Genomic DNA, 18004 nt, shown 5'->3' with positions numbered 1-18004 from the left:
AGTCCCAAGTGTGAATGGGGTGGAACCCTCCTTTCCCTGGTGTTCTTCTTCATTTCTGGTCACACCTCCCTTGTCTGAGCTCTCTCACCTCTGCCTGCCACTGCCTCTGTGGGCCGTTCCCCCGCAGTGACTGGGACGCTCTTTTCTTTGGCTTGTCTTTCATTTGACCCAAGACTTCCCAAACAATATCCAGGTGTAGAATGTGTACCTTGTCGAGTACATCTAGGAGACGCTGTTGTCACATAAGCCCCACGCCCCTGAACTATAAAAAAAAAAAAAAACACAAACAGAGGGGTAAAGAAACAAGAGTCAAATATGCCAAAGGTGCCTGAGATGTTGTCTTAGGTGAGCAGTGAAGAGTGTCTGTGGGATCAGGAAGTATGGATATTAATGATGGCCATGACGAGACCAGTTACAGCGGAGTGACTGGGACAAAAGCTCCACGGAAGGGGGCTGAGGAGACAATATCTCAGCAGAATTTGAAGCAGTTTTGCTTTGAAGCGCAACCGGTAATGTGTCAGTAGCTGCAGAACAGGGTGGTAGAAGACGGTGGGTTTCCCCCTGTGCTGTGGAATGCTCCGATGTAGAGGGAGCAGGTGCTGGTTCAGGAGAGAGGAATGATAACTGCAGGTGCAAAGTCCCTGAGAAGGTGCAAGGCATGGGATCCCGGGCAGAGGTGACGGGCTGGATGCAGTCAGGAGCAGTCGTGGAGAGGGGCAGCAGAGTGCCAGGGCAGAAACATGCAGATCGGGACTGGGAAACTTGACAAATCCCACGGGGTTGCTTCCGCATTCTCCACGAATTATTGGCGGGTGGGGCTGGTTGGTCATTAGCATGGAGGAAGGTTACTAGTGTGTAGTGTAGGAGTGTAGCTAGGTGACGGTGAAACTGAACAGCGATCTACTCCGGCCATGGATTCAAGATGAAACACTTCTGTAAAGTTGTAAAGTTTTCTCCTGGATGCTCAGGTGCTCAGACACAGGCAGGGAGTGGGCAGGCAGGAGGGCGCAAGGAGCACAAACAGGTATGTTTGTCGGGGAGTGGTGTGTTTGCAGGGGACAGTTTCCAGCCCTGGCTTAGCCAATCCAGGAGGGGCCTGGTGCATGCTGGGAAAGGACGCGTGGTCGGTGAGCTGGAGGTCTCCAGGAGGTTGTGGTATCAGTGCACTGGCAGTAGTGCGAAGGAACTGGAGGACAGGACTTCATGTTGAGGGTGATGACAGGGAGGAAGGCTAGAAACAGGACACCATGAGGGGCGCGGTCTTTCCTGATGTCCGTGGCAGGACCGTGGGCAGAGCGATGCTCGGGTGGGGAGGAAGGGAGCATCGCTAAGGACGGAGAGTCTCCGGGGTGACCGGGTGAGCCTCGTGGGCACTGAGGACGGATCAGAAGAGTGAGGCCTGAGAGAACAGCGAGTGTACCACGGGAGGAACGCGTTCACAGGCCGGGGGTGGGAGGGAGGAGAATGGACAGGGGACTTGTAACGTTCCCGCACGTCGGGGGCTTCGGCAGTGGGCGACAGGACCCGGACGTCACGACTGGTCAGGTTCTTCAGTGGAGAGTTCCAAACAAGGTCCCGGACAAAACTCCCAGCCGACCAGGGCCAGGAGACTGGCACGGGCCTCACTAGGTTGCTGCGCGCATGCCCAGAGCCAGCCAATCGGAGTGCAGCCCCGCCCACCAAGCTCCGGATCTTCCTGGACACTCTAACTTCCAGCCCGTGTTGCTATGGTTCCGCGGACTGCTCGTTGTCCAGGGGTGGTTTGGCCGTACCCCTTCGAGAGATTCCCTTCCTTTCTCTGGTCCTTACGGGCATCCCCCTTAACTTTCGCGTCCACGCTGTCCAGTCCTCTGCGCGAAAACCCGGCCGAAACGATGAATTTTCTTCCGGGCTTGCGGCGTTTTGGTTTCTGTGGCCAGCTGGTGGCAGTGTTGCTCCACAGTGTCGCCGGGCCGGTTTTTTCCCCGCTCTCGCGCTTTAATAAAATGACAGGAAGCCTTTTGCCACAAGAAGCGGCTGGTTTTGTTTGCTTTGGTTTGGTTTTGTCTTTTCCTCCGCTTGTGCCAGTTGCCTGATTCAAACTGCATCTGAGCTCTTCAGAGAGCCCCTTGTGAGAACTTTCGCCGGAACCACTGACACTTAAAATTACAATAAAATAATATAAGCTGACAGTGAATGATAGTGCACGGAGTGGTTACCCTTGTCTTGCCTCGGATCGTTGAGGGGTTCCTGTATATTTAAAGAGAACTGTATTATGACAGTGAGTTTTGACTGGAAAATCATTACGTGAAGTGGAAGTGAAAGTGGCTCCGACGTGTCTCATTCTTTAAGACCCGTTGGACTATAGCCTGCCAGGCTCCTCTGCCCATGGGATTCTCCAGGCAAGAATAATGGAGTGGGTTGCCATTTCCTTCTCCAGAGGATCTTCCCAACCCAGCCATTGAATCTGGCTATCCTGCACTGCAGGCTGACTCCTTACCATCTGAGCCACCTACATTAATAACATGACAGGGACAAGTGCCAAGCTGAGATCCTGCTGGGTAATTGATGCTGGACACCACCCAAGAAGCAGATGCTATTACTGCCCTCATTTTATGCCTTTGGGACCTGCAGCACACAGAGGAAGAGTCAGCTCTCCAGGTTCTCAGAGAGTGTCCCTATGTTCAGGTCTCAAGGCTGTCAGATTGTAGCTTGCACACTGGTTTGCAGGATACATTCTCCTCCCCAGTGGAAGAGTGAAATAAAATCCTCACTGGGATCGAGGGTAACACAGCCTGCAATGCTGCGAAAGACTGACTGCAGGAGGAGAAGGGGATGACAGAGGACAAGATGGTTGGATGGCATCACTGACTCAATGGACAGGAGTCTGAGCAAGCTCCGGGAGATGGTGAAGGACAGGGAAGCCTCCTGACGTGCTGCATGCAGTCCATGGGGTCGCAAAGAGTCAGACACGACCAACGGACTGAAAACCAACAATAACGTATTTATTACAATGAGATACTAAATGAAAGGGGGCGGGGAGGGAAACTACATAGAAAACGACTCATTCACTCTATCAGGATTGTGACATGATAACATATTTATATTGCAAAGCACCTGGAAGTAATCAGCTGTTAAGGAGTACAAGTTGCTCTGCTCACTGCAAGGTGGGTCAGGAAGGGACTTTAATCCAGAGTCGACGGACAGAGAAGAGGGCAGGGTAGTGACCCAAAATAACCATCTTGTTGGGGCCAGGTTGGACAGGACCCGGACATCACGGATCAAGTCCCTCAGCGGAGAGTTCCAAGCAGTTTCGGGGAGAAATCTCCCAGCGGACGCAGGCTGGGAAACTGGCACTGACCTCACTGCTCCCCGGGACAGGCCCAGAACCAGCCCTCAGCAACTCCGGATCTTCCTGGACTTCCTGACTTCTTATCGCCTCGCTGTGGTTCTGTGGACGGGTCGGGCGGAACTCGCGCGGTCCAGGAGTGGTTTGCCCGGGTCCCTTCGAGAGGTTCCCTTTCTCTGGTCCTCATGGGCATCCCCCATAAGTCCTCTGCCGAAAAGCCCAGCAGGAAGGATCGATTTTCTTCGGAGATTGCTGGCATTTTGGTTTCTGTGGTCTCCAGGGGGCAATGTTGCTCCGCGGAGCCGTTTGCCCGTTTCTCCCCCGCCCGTCCGGGTTGAAAAAAGATCTCAAAGTCTTTTGCTGTAATCAGCGACGTATTTTTTTTCTGCGCTTCCGCCGGTTGGCTGGTTCCAAGTGCTGAGGAAAATGCTGAGACACATATTAAGCACACTGAAAAATTAACAACAAAGAGAAAATATTAAGCAGGTCAAGAGAAAAGTAGCAAATAACATAAGAGGGAATCCCCATAAGATTATGAGCTGATTTCTCAGCAGAAACTCTGCAGGCCAGAAGGGAGTGGCATGATATATTTAAAGCGGTGAAAGGGAAAAACCTACAACCAAACATACTCTACCAAGCAAGGCTCTTGTTTCAGATTCAACAGAGAAATCAAAAGACAGGCAAAGGCTCAGAGAATTCAACAGTTCCACACCAACTTTACAACAAAGACTAATGTAACATCTCTAGGCAGAAACAAAAAGGCCAGGCCTAGAAACAAGAAAATTATGAATGGGAAAGCTCACCAATAAAGACAAACAGATGATAAACATAGTAAATCATCCACACACAAATATGATATCAAAAGCAGCAGTTATGAGAGGATGGGAGTACAAATGCAGGACATTGAAATTAAGAGACCAGTAAAGTTAAACAAGTATATATACTCTTTTACTCAGGCATGTGTGACTGTTTCCAACTCCATGGACTAGAGCTCTCCAGGCTCCTCTGTCCATGAAATTTTTCCAATCAAGAATACTGGAGTGGTTTCCATCTCCTCCTCCAGGGGATCTTCCCAACCCAGAAATCAAACCAAAATCTTCTGCATGTCCTGCATTGGCAGGGGGATTCTTTAGCACTTGAACCACCTTGGAAGATATATATATATATATATATATGTATATAAATGTGTATGTGGTGTGTGTATAGACAGCTACAACAAAAAACTCATGATAACCAAACATCTATAATAGATATAGACACAAAAAAGACAAGGGGATCCAAACACAACACTAAAGATAGTCATCAAATCACAAAAGGAAGTTTAGAATAAACACCTTTAGAACCCCAAAACAATTTTTAAAATGTCAATAAGAACATAAATGTCAGTAATTAACTTAAATGTAAATGGATGAAATGCTGCATCCTAAAGAAAAAGAAAAAATAACGGATTAAAAAAAGATGAAGACCCATGTGTAATACTGTCTGGGCTTCCCTGGTAGCTCAGCTAGTAAAGGATCTGCCTACAATGCATGAGACTCCAGTTTGATTTCTGCATTGGGACGATCCCCTGAAGATGGGATAGGCCATCCATTACAGTAGTCTTGGGCTTCCCTGATGGCTCAGTGGGTGAAGAATCTGCCTGCAATGCTGGAGACCCGGATTCGATACCTAGGTTGGGAAGGTCACTGGAGGATGGTATGGCAAGCCACTTAAGTATTCTTACCTGGAGAATCCCCACAGACAGAGGAGCCTGGTGTGGGTACAATCCATGGGGTCGCAAAGAGGCAGACACGACTGAGCGACAAAGCACAGCCCAGCACAAGTAATACTGTCTACAAGAGACCCATTTCAAATCTAGGTACACATACAGACTGAAAGTGAAGGGATGGAAAAAGATATTCAATGCAAATGGGAATCTAAAGAAACCTGGAACAGCAATACTCACATCAGACAAAATAGACTTTAAAGATGGTTGCAAGATTCAAGGACACCACATAATGATCAATGGATTACTCCAAGAAGAAGACACAATTGTAAATAAAATATGCACCCAACATAGGAGCACCTCAATATACAAACAGCCATAAAAGGAGAAAACATCAGCAGCACAGTAATAGTGGGGGACTTTAACACTCCACTTTCATCCATGAAGAGCTCATCAGATCAGATCAGATCAGATCAGTCACTCAGTCGTGTCTGACTCTTTGCGACCCCATGAATCACAGCACGCCAGGCCTCCCTGTCCATCACCAACTCCTGGAGTTCACTGAGACTCATGTCCATCGAGTCAGTGATGCCATCCAGCCATCTCATCCTCTGTCGTCCCCTTCTCCTCTTGCCCCCAATCCCTACCAGCATCAGAGTCTTTTCCAATGAGTCAACTCTTCCCATGAAGTGGCCAAATTACTGGAGTTTCAGCTTTAGCATCATTCCTTCCAAAGAAATCCCAGGACTGATCTCCTTCAGAATGGACTGGTTGGATCTCCTTGCAGTCCAAGGGACTCTCAAGAGTCTTCTCCAACACCACAGTTCAAAAGCATCAATTCTTCGGCGCTCAGCCTTCTTCACAGTCCAACTCTCACATCCATACATGACCACCGGAAAAACCATAGCCTTGACTAGATGAACCTTTGTTGGCAAAGTAACGTTTCTGCTTTTGAATATGCTCTCTAGGTTGGTCATAACTTCCCTCCAAGGAGTAAGCGTCTTTTAATTTCATGGCTGCAGTCACCATCTGCAGTGATTTTGGAGCCCAGAAAAATAAAGTCAGCCACGGTTTCCACCGTTTCCCCATCTATTTCCCATGAAGTGGTGGGACCGGATGCCATGATCTTCGTTTTCTGAATGTTGAGCTTTAAGCCAACTTTTTCACTCTCCACTTTCACTTTCATCAAGAGGCTTTTTAGTTCCTCTTCACTTTCTGCCATAAGGGTGGTGTCATCTGCATATCTGAGGTTACTGATATTTCTCCCTGCAATCTTGATTCCAGCTTGTGTTTCTTCCAGTCCAGCGTTTCTCATGATGTACTCTGCATATAAGTTAAATAAACAGGGTGACAATATACAGCCTTGACGTACTCCTTTTCCTATTTGGAACCAGTCTGTTGTTCCATGTCCAGTTCTAACTGTTGCTTCCTGACCTGCATACAAATTTCTCAAGAGGCAGATCAGGCAGTCCAAGGGACTCTCAAGAGCCTTCTCCAACACCACAGTTCAAAAGCATCAATTCTTCGGCACTCAGCCTTCTTCACAGTCCAACTCTCACATCCATACATGACCACAGGGAAAACCTGCATACAAATTTGGTATTTGGTCTGGTATTCCCATCTCTTTCAGAATTTTCCACAGTTTATTGTGATCCACACAGTCAAAGGCTTTGGCATAGTCAATAAAGCAGAAATAGATGTTTTTCTGGAACTCTCTTGCTTTTTCCATGATCCAGCGGATTTTGACAATTTGATCTCTGGTTCCTCTGCCTTTTCTAAAACCAGCTTGAACATCAGGAAGTTCACGGTTCACATATTGCTGAAGCCTGGCTTGGAGAATTTTGAGCATTACTTTACTAGCGTGTGAGATGAGTGCAATTGTGCGGTAGTTTGAGCATTCTTTGGCATTGCCTTTCTTTGGGATTGGAATGAAAACTGACCTTTTCCAGTCCTGTGGCCACTGCTGAGTTTTCCAAATTTGCTGGCATACTGAGTGCAGCACTTTCACAACATCATCTTTCAGGATTTGGAATAGCTCAACTGGAATTCTATCACCTCCACTAGCTTTGTTCGTAGTGATGCTTTCTAAGGCCCACTTGACTTCACATTCCAGGATGTCTGGCTCTAGGTCAGTGATCACACCATTGTGATTATCTGGGTCATGAAGATCTTTTTTGTACAGTTCTTCTGTGTATTCTTGCCATCTCTTCTTAATATCTTCTGCTTCTGTTAGGTCCAATACCATTTCTGTCCTTTATCGAGCCCGTCTTTGCATGAAATGTTCCCTTGGTATCTCTGATTTTCTTGAAGAGATCTCTAGTCTTTCTGATTCTGTTGTTTTCCTCTATTTCTTTGCATTGATCACTGAAGAAGGCTTTCTTATCTCTTCTTGCTATTCTTTGGAACTCTGCATTCAGATGTTTATATCTTTCCTTTTCTCCTTTGCTTTTCTCTTCTCTTCTTTTCACAGCTATTTGTAAGGCCTCCCGAGACAGCCATTTTGCTTTTTTGCATTTCTTTTCCATGGGAATGATCTTGATCCCTGTCTCCTGTACACTGTCACGAACCTCATTCCATAGTTCATCAGGCACTCTATCTGTCAGGTCTAGGCCCTTAAATCTATTTCTCACTTCCACTGTATAATCATAAGGGATTTGATTTAGGTCATACGTGAATGGTCTAGTGGTTTTCCCTACTTTCTTCAATTTAAGTCTGAATTTGGCAATAAGGAGTTCATGGTCTGAGCCACAGTCAGCTCCTGGTCTTGTTTTTGTTGACTGTATAGAGCTTCTCCATCTTTGGCTGCAAAGAATATAATCAATCTGATTTCAGTGTTGACCATCTGGTGATGTCCATGTGTAGAGTCTTCTCTTGTGTTGTTGGAAGAGGGTGTTTGTTATGACCAGTGCATTTTCTTGGCAAAACTCTATTAGTTTTTGCCCTGCTTCATTCTGTATTCCAAGGCCAAATTTGCCTGTTACTCCAGGTGTTTCTTGACTTCCTACTTTTGCATTCCAGTCCCCTATAATGAAAAGGCCATCTTTTTTGGGTGTTAGTTCTAAAAGGTCTTGTAGGTCTTCATAGAACCGTTCAACTTAAGCTTCTTCAGCATTACTGGTTGGGGCATAGACTTGGATTACTGTGATATTGAATGGTTTGCCTTGGAAACGAACAGAGATCATTCTGTCGTTTTTGAGATTGCATCCAAGTACTGCATTTCAGATTCTTTTGTTGACCATGGCTACTCCATTTCTTCTGAGGGATTCCTGCCCGCAGTAGTAGATATAATGGTCATCTGAGTTAAATTCACCCATTCCAGTCCATTTCAGTTCGCTGATTCCTAGAATGTCGACATTCACTCTTGCCATCTCTTGTTTGACCACTTCCAATTTTCCTTGATTCATGGACCTGACATTCCAGGTTCCTATGCAATATTGCTCTTTACAGCATCGGACCTTGCTTTTATCACCAGTCACATCCACAGCTGGGTATTCTTTTTGATTTGGCTCCATCCCTTCATTCTTTCTGGAGTTATTTCTCCACTGGTCTCCATCCAGATAGAAAATCAAGAAGGAAGCACAGCCCCTAAATGACACATTACACCAGATGTACTTAATTGCTATTTCTAGGCCATTCCATCCAAAAGCAGCAGAATATACTTTCTTCTCATGTGCACGTAGAACATTCTTCAGGATAGATCATATCTTGAGTCACAAATCAAGCCACATAAATTTAAGAAAATTGAACTCATATCAAGAGTCTTTTCTGATCACAATGCTGTGGGATTAGAAATAAACTATAAGAAAAAACTATAAAAAGAATACAAACACGGGGAGGATAAACAATATGCTACTAAAAAACCAATGGATCCTTGAAAAAGTCAAAGAGGAAATGAAAAAATACCTAGAGACAAATGAAAATGAAAACATGGCAATCCAAAACTTATGGGATGCAGCAAAAACAGTTCTAAGAGGAAAGTTTATAGAAAGAAAATCTTACCTCAGGAAACAAGAAAATCTCAAATAAACAACCTTACACTTAACGTAGCTAGAGAAAGAAGAACAAGCAACACCCCTGTTTACCTGAAGAAAAGAAATCATAAAACTCAGAGCAGAAATAAATAAAATAGAGACAAAGAAACGATAGGAAAAATATCAGTGGAACTAAAAGCTGGTTCCTTGAAAAGATAAACAAAATTGATAAAACATTAGCTAGAGTCATCAAGAAATGAAGGGAGAGGACTCAAATCAATAAAATCAGAAATGAAACAGAAGCTACAGTGGACACCACTGAAATACAAAGGATCATAAGAGACTACTACAAGGAACTATATGCTACTAAAATGGACAACCTGGAAGAGATGGACACGTTCATAGAAAGCTACACTCTCCCGAGACTGAATTAGGAGTAAATAGGTAAAAAAAGGACAGACTAATCACGAGTACTGAGATTAAAACTGTGATTTAAAGTCTCCCAACAGAGAAATCTTGAGATTGTTGAGACCCTGGAGGGGGCCTGGCCAACCAAGTCCCAGGCTTAGCAACATTCTGAGTTTTTTACAAGACAAAACAAACAGCATTAACATAAAACCAGTCTTGAAATTTGATCACAGATTGATGAAGGTATCAGTTTGCACCCTTCCTGGGATTATAAGTGGGATCCCAGAACTGCAGTCTTTGAAGTCTCACCCACAGAGAGGACATGCTGCCTGGGACCCTTTCCAAATTGGTTCCCCAGATGTGCCATAACACATGACTTTAAATCTGGATATTGGTCAAAACCCAATTTGGTGGATCTTCTCTTTCTATTTCTCTTTTCTTTTAAAGTTACTATATTGAAAGTAAACTAAATAATTCTCTAATAAATATCTGTGTTATTTATTTGTGGGGAAAAAAAAAAAAAACCTCCCAACAAACAAAAGTCCATGAATAGGTACCATCACAGAATTCTATTGTTTACAGATCACTTTTACTTCTGAAATTATTCCAAAAAACTGCAGAAGAAAAAAAACAGTCCCACACTCTTTTTATGAAGCCACCATCACCCTGATACATAAACAGGACAAAAATACAACAAAAACGACAACAACAAATTACAGGCTAATTTCACTGATGAACGTGGAGGCAAAAAAAAAACTCAATAAAATACTAGCTAACCAAATACTGCGATATATTGATAGGATCATACACCCTGATAAACTGAGATTTATCCCAGGAAAGCAAGGGCTCTTCAATATACACAAATCATTCAATGGACACACTACATTAAGACATTGAAGAATAAAAACCATGTAATCATCTTAATAGACGCAGAAAAAGTTTTTGACAAAACTCAACACCCATTTATGATAAAAACTGTCCAGAATGTGGTCATGGATGGGAACATACCTCAACCTACTAATGGACATATATGATAAATTCACAGCAAACATTCTCAACGGTGAAAAAATGATGGCATTTCCTCTAAAAAGAAGAACAAGACAAGGTAACCACATTTGCCACTTTTATTCAACGTAATTTTGAAAGTCCTAGCCATGGAAGAGGGAAGAAATAGAAATAAAAGGAACCCCAATGGGAAAGAAGATGCAAAACTGTCATAAATTATTAGGATAGTTGCTTTACAATTTTGTGTTATTCTTCCCAGTTCTTCCTCCACTGAGTCCCCAAGTCTGTTCTGTACGTCTGTGTCTCTATTGTTGCCTTGCAAATAGGCTTATCAGTATCGTTGTTTTAGATCTCATATATATGCGTTAATATATGATTTTTGTTATTCTCTTTCTTACTTCACTCTGTATAATAGGCTCTAGGTACATTCACCTCATTAGAACTGACTCAAAAGTGTTCCTTTCTATGGCTGAGTAGTATTCTGCTCACATATGTACCCAGCTTCTTCATCCATTCATCTGTGGGTGGACATCTAGGTTGCTTATATGTCTTAGGTATTATAAATGGTGCTGCAATGAATGGTACAAAAAGTACATGTGTCTTTTTGAATGAAATACAATGAAGTCTCTGTGGAATGAAGTACAATGCAAAACCACCTTGCTGACAGTCGAATCTTCAGGTCTGTGGTGCTCTCCCAATTGCAATCGGTAGAATAAAGTCAGTGTCTTTACTAGTTTGCTTTTACTCTTTCCCAGTGTCTTACTGGTATCAATTGGTAGGAAAAAAAATCACAAAGAATTAATCTCAAAAATATACAAACAGCTCATGCACCTCAATAACAAAACAATAAATGGCCCAATCAAAAAATGGGCCAAAGAACTTAATGGATATTTGTCCAAAGAAGACATACAGATACCTAACAAACACATGAAAAGATGCTCAACATCACTCATTATCAGAGAAATGCAAATCAAAACCACAATGAGGTATCATCTCATGCTGGTCAGAATGGCTGCTCTCAGAAAGTCTACAAACAATAAATGCTGGAGAGTGTGTGGAGTAAAGGGAACCTTCTTACACTGTTGGTGGGAATGCAAACTAGTACAGCCACTATGGAGAACAGTTTGGAGATTCCTTAAGAAACTGGAAATAAAACTGTCATACGACCCAGCAATCCCACTGCTGGGCATACACACTGAGGAAACCAGAATTGAAAGAGACACGTGAACCCCAGTATTCATCGCAGCACTGTTTACAATAGCTAGAATATGGAAGCAACCTAGATGTCCTCTGGCAGATGAATGGATAAGAAAGCTGTGTTACATATACACAATGGAGTATTAATCAGCTATTAAAAAGAATGCATTTGAATCAGTTCTAATTAGGTGGATGAAACTGGAGCCTTTTATACAGAGTGAAGTAAGTCAGAGAGAAAACCACCAATACAGTATATTAACCTACATACATGGAATTTTAAAAAATGGTAATGACAACCCTATATGCGAGACACCAAAAGACACACAGATAAAGAACAGGCTTTTGGGCTCTGTGGAGAAGGCAAGGGTGGGATGATCTTAAGGAACAGCATTGAAACATTTATATTACCATATGTAAAATAGATGACCAGTGCAAGTTCCATGCATGAAACAGGGCACTCAAAGCCAGTGAACTGGGACAACCCAGAGGGATGGGATGGGAGGGAGGTAGGAGAGGGTTCGGGATGGGGGACACATGTACACCCGTGGCTGATTCATGTGAATATGTGGCAAAACCCACCACAATACTGTAAAGTAATTAGCCTCCAATTAAAATCAATTAATTTTTTTTTAAATTTCAAGTAACACCAGCTGCTCCTCACACAGACAGATGACAACAGAAAGTACCAGACAATCAGGGAGAAGCCCCCGACCTCCAACCCCAAGAGCCGACCATCACCAGGTGTCATCTGTGAGGGCATCTCCAGTACTCGACAACTCTTCTTGTGACTCCGATGTGATTGTCCCTCCTAGCCTCCAAGCTGCTGGGAGAGGCCCTTGGGGCACACGGTTGAGAGGGCCCGGCACTACCTTCTCACCTCCGAATCATCCCCGCCCTGCTGCCACCATCCCAGGGGAAAACCTGCTTTTCTTCAGGCCACTCCGGCCTCCCTCTCAATCCACCACAACCAAGGGAATACTCAGGAAGGTCCTTCTATGAGGAGGGGAGGGGTAAATGTCCCATCTTTGTGCTGTCAAAGCCAGGCCCACAGACTCCTCCCCTGTGAAGGGCAGGTAGCCGCTACAGGACCCTGGACGACTCCTCCTCTCGCTGGTCTTTACCCTTCTCTTCCACACACACTGAGGATGGGAGGCCGACCCACCACTCCAGGCTCCTCGACTGGCCTGAGGATGGGAAGCACTGCATTGGCATTCCGCTAGTGAGAACCTGATCCTGAGAAAGAACGCGTGAGAGCGAGAGATAGAGAGAGGCACAGACACGCAGACAGAGGGAGACGTCTATCGCTCTAGGACCGACCAGGTGTGCGTTAGTGCCACAGGACCACAATCCTCTTCAGTCAAGTGGGATCCCAGCTCTCTCAGAACTGTTGTTTTCCACAAACACCCCCACCTCTTCAGGATCAGATGGCGGTTGAACAGTCTGTATATGACTTATTTATCTTTCTCTCGATGGGGATTGATGCTCTTAAGCCGATACTGAATCTTCCTATGGACATTGGTCGATCCAGAATAATTGGGCTCAAGTTGGTGTTCACCAGGTTCAGAAGTAGGCTCTTTCCTTGGCATCACCTCCCTCTCCACCTCATGCCCCACTTCACAAAATGAGAAAATATAATGAAGTAGTTTCAGGGAAAATGCGTTTCCTGTATTGAAATCATCGCAGGTGTTTTTTCTCAAGAGTGTGTGAGTTAGGCACTGATGTGACATAGGAATAAGTACATACTTTTAATAGGCTCCTTGAGTCCTGCCTTGGTGTGCAATGCTTTTGAAAACTTTTATCTCCTGAATCGCCCAGCAGCAGTGTATAGTAATTTTGAAAGGAAGGTATCTTTCATTGTCTGGATTCCTGGAGTACAGCTGATCCTGGACAGTAGACCTGTGCGGTGGTCAGAAATTTGGATATATGATTAGTTAGGGGTTTCCATTTATATTTCAATTGTTCATTAGTCTCTAAGTCATGTCCCATTCTTTTGCGGCCCCATGGACTGTACCCACCAGGCTTTTCTGTCCATGGGATTTCCCAGGACAGAATACTGGAGTGGGTTGCCATTTCCTTTTTCAGGGGATCTTCATGACCCAGGGATCAAACCCCAGTCTCCTGCATTAGCAGGTGAATTCTTTACCACTGAGCCACCATGGAAGCCCTTGTATTTCCAATATCATTGCCTTATATTTGACCTACCTCTATTGGGTGTATTACATATGTCTGTGCCTGTGTGTTAGGCTTGTGTCACATGTTTTTTTTTGTCCACAGCAGTAAAGTGAAGTGGCTTGCTTTGCTTAAGTCTCTCAGGGTATCAGAAACAGAGAAAATGCATAAAGAGAAAGGGTTTCCTTAACTTAAGGAAAAGAATTTCCACAACTCCCTGTGAAAGGGGTTTAGTCTCCTGACTAGAACCTATTAATATTCAATGAAATCTTTCGTGACTGCTCATTTTAGGAAAGCAATTGTTCTACTGTTTTTACTTGAATATTGGCTACATTTAAAATTATGCTTGAGACTGTGTGAAATAGATAAGTAAAACTACAGATCCCGGTGATCCATCGGCTTTACCCTGCATATGGGTGCAGTACAAGCTCAGTGTAAACCATCAGATTGGGTGAGTACAATGTGCCCTGCAAGGAAATAGTTTTTATAAAGTAGACAGACTGGATGTGCTAACAGGAAATCTATACTTTGCTCAGCAGATTATTTATCTAATAAAAGATGACGTAGAGCCAAGGGAATGTATAAGGTGGTGATTGTGAGTGAAAATAGGTAACGACATTGAGAGAGAGAGTGGTGTAATGAATAGTGCAGAGACCTTCACATTTTAACAGATGTACATGAAAGATGGTTAGGACCACTACCAAGCAGTGTGACCTTGAGTAAGATGGTCACCATCTCTGATCCTTGGTTCCCTTGCCGGCAAACGGGGACAATAATATTATATATTATCCCACCCCCAGGCAAAGCCATTCTTCACGGCCTGATCCCAGCCTCCACTGGCTCCTGTGGTCAAGGCTCTCATCACACTTGTTTCACCATGGTCTTCAGACTGGCTTCCTGCCCACCCCACCATGAGCTCCTTGAGGACCTTTTAACCACAGGGGCTCAGAACACATTTACCATCTTATGAGTGATGATAAAGTGAGGTACACAGAGCAGTGCAGCTGCTGTTATGCTGTCAATTCATTGCAAACAACACATAGGAAACGAGTGGCTGGAGCAAACCTCTCCACTCAGGTTTCTGTTGCTTCAGGGCCGTTTGTGTTTTTATCCCCACATCGTCCAGAAGCTTATTGTACAAGAGAAACACCCTCCTTTCCCCTTCCTAGTGCATAGTAATTATAGCAGCCATTTCTCAACTGAATTGTCAGTGAGTGAACCCTGAAAGTCCTCAGCTCAAATTTTGGTTCCTTTGAGTGGGTGAGGGGAATCCTGTTGTCTCTCCCCACTCTGACAGGAGTGTCTAATGTCCGTCTCCCTTTATTCTGATATAATAAGGGCTTCCCCTTCATTCTGTATCTTGGACACTCCTTTACCTCCTGAGACTGAGGTCTGTCCTAGGCTATGGCTGCTTTCAGCACTGTGCTGAGGGCACTGTGCTGAGGTAGACGCTGGGGGGATACTTCTTGGTTGAATACAGCTCAGAGAGCCAGGCTACTTTATTTCACGGGTGAGAAGTGTAACTTCCATGCAGGCTGCCATCAGCAGGATGGACGGTTTGAACCTGCTGATCAGTGTCCTTGGGCAAGTCCATAGGCTTTCTGTCACCCTGCTCTCCCCTCTTCCTCTTGCTTCCATAGCTTCTTCTACTCCGTACCTTCCCCGTGCCCTCCTTTGTGCTCCCTCTGCTCTCCGTGTACATGTACACCGTGCCAGAGACCACCCTGTCTCCCGGCTTCATGTTGTGTGATTCTCAGTTCCCTTTCTAATTAGACCGCTTTGAGGAGTTTTCTCTTTGCTCACAGTCCATGGTGGACACCCCAATACAGTAAGCATCATGGGTCTCCTTTTATTCTTTTTACTTTGCTTTACCCTTTCCCCCAACTTTTTTTTTCCTTTTTTGAGGAATCAATATGGTATTGTGAGTAAGGACACTAGCTCTGATTCAGATAACCTTCCTTTCCACCTAGTTCTGCCACTTGTTATCACATCATCTTGAGAAATTAAACTGGCCCACTGTGCCATACGAGGCTCGCCTGAAAATGGGTGAATTATTCTTAATAACGACATGAACTGAGCAGGTGCGTTTTGTGTTGAATGAGGTTCGTAGAAATGTGTTGCATGTTCCCTGTTGTAACACATACTGAGCTGCAGCGGGGCAGGTTGCAGGTCAGGCCTTACCCTCAAGCTTCACGAAGCACTTCAAGGTCACATTTTACATCTGTGTCCAGCCCTAGAGGCTCCTTCCTTCTCAGCCACAGTTCTCGAGCTTTTCCCTCACAGCTAGACGAACCCTCACCAGGAGGCTGGCTTTTCTGTTACACCTCTCCCACCTGGAAACCACTCACAGACTTCATCTCTGTTGTGTGCATCATTCTCTTCCTGGTAATTTTGTCTTCAGATGGATTGAGGCTCCTCCTATTGCAAGGGGATGCCCATAACTAATAACAAGGGTGTGATGTTTCCCTGCTCCCCCATGGCATGGAAACTCTCTGGGACCTGTGCCCAAACTCCTCTCCCCATGTCGTCTCCCTCCATCCCACAGTTCACAGTTTACACTCAAGCTGGGTTCCAGTACAGGCCCTACCACTCTGCAGGCCCAGGCACTCTGCTTCAGCCTCAAATTCCTTATCTGTAAAGTGGCAATAACTCTACCTGTTGGTGAGGTTTATTGGGAGACCTAGTGGGGATAACAGATGTAAAACACCTAGCGCCCATGACCTGGCAGGTGGAAGGCACTAAATAAACGGCTGTGTCCTCTATCAGCTCCTGTAATGCACAGCATCTGGTGTGGGATAATACTGTGACTCAGTCGATGTCTTTGGACTGAAGGGTCTAGCCTGTGCAAGGGGCAAAACAAAAATGAAATTGTGGAATAATAAGAAAGAAAGAAATGAAACCTATGTCCACACAAATACTTGTCCTTACTTACATGTCTTTCACAGCAGCACTGTCTGTATTCTCCAAATAGTGGAGCAGCCTAAAAGTCTGTCAGCTGGAGAGTGGTAAACAGAGTATTCTGTAGCCATTCAGTGGAACAGCATAGATGGATGAAAAGTGATGAACTTCTGCTTTCTGCTGCCACATGGGTGAGCCTCCAAAGCATTATGCTCAGTGAAAGAACCCAGACACAAAAGGCCACTTCCTGCAAGAGTCCGTTGATATGAAATGCCCAGAAAGGGCAAATCTACAGAGACAGAAAGTAGATGAGAGGATGCCTGGGCCTGCAGGTCCTGTTGGGGATCGACTGCTGATGGGTACATGGACGCTTTTTGTGGTGCTGGCAGTGTTCCACAAGTGCACTGTGGTGGTGGTTGCACCACTGTGTGAAGTTACTAAAAGTCACTGCCCTGGAAGTGATGGGTGTGATTTGTGGTGTGTAACTATACCTCAGTAAAGCAGTTTAGAAAGGTAATGCAGATGTCCAAGTGAGACATGTGGGAAAAGATATGCCATTGCTTTTTTGTCAATGAGGAGCCCCTGCTCCTTCCACGTACTGGGTCCGGCCTCCTCCACATGTGCTAGATGCTCCCTCCAGAGACAGTCGCTGTGCACGTCAGGACGGAATCCCCAGTGAGCACACACGTCTAGTGTGTCTCTGTGTTTATGCACAGGCGCCCATTGTGTGACCACAAGTCGGTGGCTCTGGACAGACTCCCAGAACCCACCCTGTGTCTGAAATTCTACTTAGTTGTTTTCCCATTCTTCTCAAATCACGTGGACCCAGCTTCCATTTCCCAGATTCAGTAACAGATCTCAGGCCTTAGCTCCAACCTCTGGTCACAGGAATACCTGTAGCCTGGTGTGAGGACCACTGCCTGAGTTCAGCAACCCGGGAGGCATGCTCAGCCAAGCAGTAACCAAGACAACAGAACTCCATCCATCCTCCTTCTGCCGCCAGGACTGAGGTGCGTTCCCTCCCGTCCATCTGCCAGAGTGTCTGGTAAAGAAGGGGACTTGGGGGCATAACACACCACTGAGTCATTGAAATTGTTCTAAATATGGCTGTGAATAAATATGTCAAAATCCCTCTCAGAAGGGAAGACATGTAATTACAAATTTTTTGAAATTTCATTAGTAGCAAACATGGCTCTTCATTTCAGGAATCTGTTCAAAACCAGGACAGGTGATGCATCATGCGATTGTGCTTCTCAATCTTAACTGTGCATCAAATCTCCCCTGGAGAGGCTTTAGAAGAGTTGATGCTGGCAGGACAGCCTC

The 18004-nt window shown here is 45.0% G+C and overlaps 1 long non-coding RNA gene across 1 annotated transcript; it reads left to right on the top strand.

Moving 5' to 3' along the window:
- Positions 1–359: 359 nt before the first annotated feature.
- Positions 360–15809, top strand: LOC113887548. Its single transcript, XR_003509755.1, has 2 exons — positions 360–1024; positions 12256–15809. It is a non-coding gene; the product is annotated as an uncharacterized LOC113887548 (long non-coding RNA).
- Positions 15810–18004: the final 2195 nt, after the last annotated feature.

This window comes from Bos indicus x Bos taurus, chromosome X, assembly GCF_003369695.1.
Source record: "Bos indicus x Bos taurus breed Angus x Brahman F1 hybrid chromosome X, Bos_hybrid_MaternalHap_v2.0, whole genome shotgun sequence".
NCBI lineage: Eukaryota > Metazoa > Chordata > Mammalia > Artiodactyla > Bovidae > Bos > Bos indicus x Bos taurus.
The sequence above is the reverse complement of the archived record's forward strand: the minus strand, read 5'-3'. Positions and strand labels throughout refer to the sequence as shown.